Genomic DNA, 4,371 nt, shown 5'->3' with positions numbered 1-4,371 from the left:
CTGTTTGTATATATAGTCTTTAGAAAACTAGTCGTTGTCTTTTTGAAATGATTGTCCTTTTGGGATATGAGAAGTCAGGTCATTTCAAAAACAACTTAGTGTGAAAAGATAAGTGTACTATATTGCTTTTTCAAAAAGTCTTCTTTCCATACGAAGCATTTTTGGAGTACACTATTCGTTGGTGTATTTAGAATGAGTTATTCTTTGTATTAGGTCTTTTCTCATAATAAATGTTCTGTAGTATTTTTGAACGTTGAAGTGTAGTTTTGTCTTTATTCTAATTAATGATTTGAGGTACATAAGTACTTCTTTACTTTAAATGAGTGTAAGTACAATGAGTGCTTTGAGATATTTATTTGTACATAGTCATGTCAAGTGTTTTCTTTATGTTGTGGTTTTCAAAGTCTTCAGAGAGAATGAGGACTACAAGAAAGTCGACATTCTTTGAGAAGGATATTAACAAGGATTTCTTACAGGAGGTATTTAATGCTTGTACAAAGAGAATGATGACTTCAAGTAAGTCGACATTCTATGGTTTTGTAAAAAGGTAACTAGAGTCTTTTCAAAACATATTATATTTGTATTTTATGTTTATGAGTAAGTCGACATTCTATGGGTTTGTAAAAAAAGTAACTAAAGTCTTTTCAACATATATTATATTTGTATTTAATGTTTATGAGTAAGTCGACATTCTATGAGTGTGGGTTTTATTTATAAATAAATAGACATTTCTCAAATGCTTTTGAGGTGGCATTTAATGCTTAAAGAAATAAATGGTCATTTCTTATTTTAATAAAATAATATTTATTTTCTCAAATCGTCAATTCTAAAATGAATGGTTGTGAAGTACACTAAATGCTTGAGTAATACTTATATTACAAATAGTCATTTCTCAAATAAATGCTTGTGTATTATCTTTTCATAATTTGTCTTTTCTTACATAAATGTTTATGTATTATGAACCAAAATTTCTTACGTAAATGTGTATTATGAATTAATTCATTTTGTCTTTTTCTTTCATATTTGAAATCATTAGCTTTTATATCTTTTCAAGTTGTCTTTTTCATAAATGCATGTTAGAAGGTACAATTAATGCTTTTGAAATCATGAGCTATTATATCTTGTCAAAATGTCTTTTTCATAAATGCTTGTAGGAAGTACAATGATTTGTTTCAAAAATGTGATTTTGAAATGCTACAATATACATAACGTATCCTTTTATGAAAGCTTAACTTTTTGTAAATAAATGGCTTGTATGATTTCAAAGCATATAGTCTAATATGAAATATGCATGCTTCTGAAGGTTCTGTTACATATGACTCTAAAGAAGAAAAATGTCTTCATCTTGAGGAAGCCGATCTTCTTGGATAATCTTTATGAATGTATGGCCCATCAAGCTTTTTCTTCAAAGTAGTATGATTGCATCAAATAGTTGCACTTGATCAAGTTGTCTTCACTCTTCTTAAGTGAAATAACCTTGCATCAAATACTCATTAAATACATAACACATCATATCCAGTCATAATATAACATATTCAGTTTCACATATGAAAGCATATCATATTTATCATATCTCATGAAAGCATATCATGTATTTATCATGTATCATATATATGCATCATGAAAGCATATTATATTTATCATGTATCATCAAAACATAATTTCTCAACATTAAGGACTCTTAGAAAATATCAGCTTTATGTGAAGTTCTCTAAGTATGAGTTTGGGTTGAGAAGGTTATGTTCTTGGGTCATGTGACCTCGAAAGATGAAGTATCTGTAGACCCTACTAAGGTGTGTAATATATTTAATAAAATTTATGACTAATAATGATAAAATTCTTACTCTAGTTAGATTTTAACAAATGAATCTTAGATAATCTAATAGGTGGAAGTTTGTTTAACTACGATTAACCAAAAGAATGTTGGTGATATCAGGAGTTTATTTAAACTTGCAGGCTATTATTGATGGCTTATTCATGGTTTCTCATGTATTGCTTTGTCGATGACAACTTCTGAGGAAGGGAGTCAAGTTCCAGTGGGACAATAAGTGCAAAGAAAGCTTTCAGATGTTGAAGGAAAAGCTTACAATCGCTCCAGTTTTGACTTTACCATTCGGTCATGACAGCTTTTCGGTATATACATATGCCTCAAGTACAAGCCTAAGATGTGTCTTGATGCATCTCGTAAATGTTATAGCATATTATAAAATTTGATATTTTTATTGATTTTGTATTATTTGAATAATGGAAAATTTGAGACATTTTTTATGGCTTTTGTATATATGGTGGCATTCTTACACATTTTTTGAGAAGACCAGTCTTTATTTCCTTAAAATCGGAGTTAAAATGAGTACAAAGCAGAGCCCGATAAGTTTTGAGGGTATTGTGATCATTTTAGGAGTATTCTGAGGGAAAATTTGTCTTGAGGGTCATAGTTGTCTGTCCTAGGGTGGACCCAGCATGGCCAACTATGAGAAGGCTATATTTGGTATTTTTTTGGTTGATCGGGTGGCATTTTTGTGAATTTTCTTTTTGAGAGAGGATATAAATGTCTCTAAGGGACCCATTTGGGTTTTGTTTGGCATTCAAGGACATTTTTGACCTTGTAAGGCTTAGGGTACCGCCTAGTTCAGCCGACCTTGCCAGGGCGAGTTGGACCCAGCTAGGTAGCTAAGCCCTTTATCTGCTTGTTCTTGACCTAGTTCAAGTAACTAGGTTGGGACCTAGTAAGACAAGTAGAGGGCTAACTAGGGACCAACATAAAAAAATTTGGGATTCTGGTTGGATCCAACCTATACTCATTTTCCCCTTTTAAACCCTATCTCTCCCTTTTTGCCCTTCCTCACTCTCGTGCCATCACCCTCTTCCTCTCTTGCCCTAATACCCTATCATGCACCCTCTCTTCTTCCCTTTCTTCTTGCCCCCTCTCTCCCTCCACCATTGTGGGTGCCCTCCACTGCCACCTTCTCCTTCACTTGCCGATTCGAGGATGACTCAACCGTCGAGCCAAGCCATCCCCCTCCCTATTCTAGTGTTGCAATGTGGTGGAGCAGCGAAAGAAGGGAGGACCGATCATGGTAGGCCGACCCTACCTCTCTATTCCCTTATCCTTCTTGCTCTTTTATTTCCCCCCTTTCTTGTTCTTATTTTCCTGCATTTTTTTCCTGATTGGGGGGTCCTCAAAGAGGAGGATGAGCTGCAGCTAGTGGCTGCAACCTCGGATACATTTTGGAGGCTAAGGAGGATCGTGTTTAGCATTTGCGACTTATACCTATCAGAAAAATTTCATTCTAAGGTAGGTTCTTCACCCCTCCTCGTGTTTAGCGGCATGAAATAGGCAAAAATAGGGCTAGTTGATTTGAAAAAAAAAATATTTTTTGATATGATGCTACCTTGCATTTTTATTGGAAAAATAAAAATATTCCTGTTATGGTATCTACATTGTTTTGCATTTTTATTGAAAAATATATAATTCACAATTATGATTACATGTAGCCTGTGTTATTTATTAGAGAAATAATTTTTTGTTGTGATTATATGCGGCCTATGTTATTGATTTGAAAAAAAAATGAATTTTCTAAGATGATATTTGACACGTGTTATTGATTAGAGAAATATTTTTTTTTGTTATGATTATATGCAGCATGTGTTATTGATTTGAAAATTGATTTTTCTTATATATGATATATTCAATGTGTTATTGATTAAAGAAATAAAGTTCCTGTTATGATAATATATGTTGTAACACCCCAAGATTTATAACTTGTGAAATTTAGAACAAATTTAAAATTTTTGTAATTAATCTATTTTTCATCAGAATAGTAATTCTAAAAGACCAAATTAGCGAATCTTTAGTAGGTTATAAACGAAATTTTTAGCAATGGATTGGGTCTCTAAATGTCTCAGATTTAGGCTCGCACTTCCACACAACCATTCAAAACCATAAAGATTCAAACCAAGGATTTAGATAGAAATAGTTTTATACAAAAGTCCTTATACAAAATGCCAAAAATATGCTTAGGAGCAAACGACAGGGAGAATGGATTCTCGATATCATCACATTATTGCGTTATTTCCTGAAGCAGTTGTGTACCCATCATTTGTATCCCATGAAATGGGTCAGACTCGTGAAAGCCTCGTAGGTATGATTAGGCTATATAGTTGTACAAAGCTAACACAAGTATCAATCATGGTTAAGGAATATTGTATTACATGCATCTAACGATTCACGAATTGGTAAAAGCGAGGTAACCTTTCTATTTCGGATAAGCAGTGTGTGCATTATGTCTTGTTTTGATATTTGCCTGCATATGGGTACTCACAAGATAAAATCGTAGAAACAACTAAGATCATTCGAGGGTTTATTATTTT

Source organism: Nuphar pumila, chromosome 12, assembly GCF_984573655.1.
Source record: "Nuphar pumila chromosome 12, dmNupPumi1.hap1.1, whole genome shotgun sequence".
Taxonomy (NCBI): Eukaryota; Viridiplantae; Streptophyta; class Magnoliopsida; order Nymphaeales; family Nymphaeaceae; genus Nuphar; species Nuphar pumila.
Note: the sequence above shows the minus strand (reverse complement) of the source record.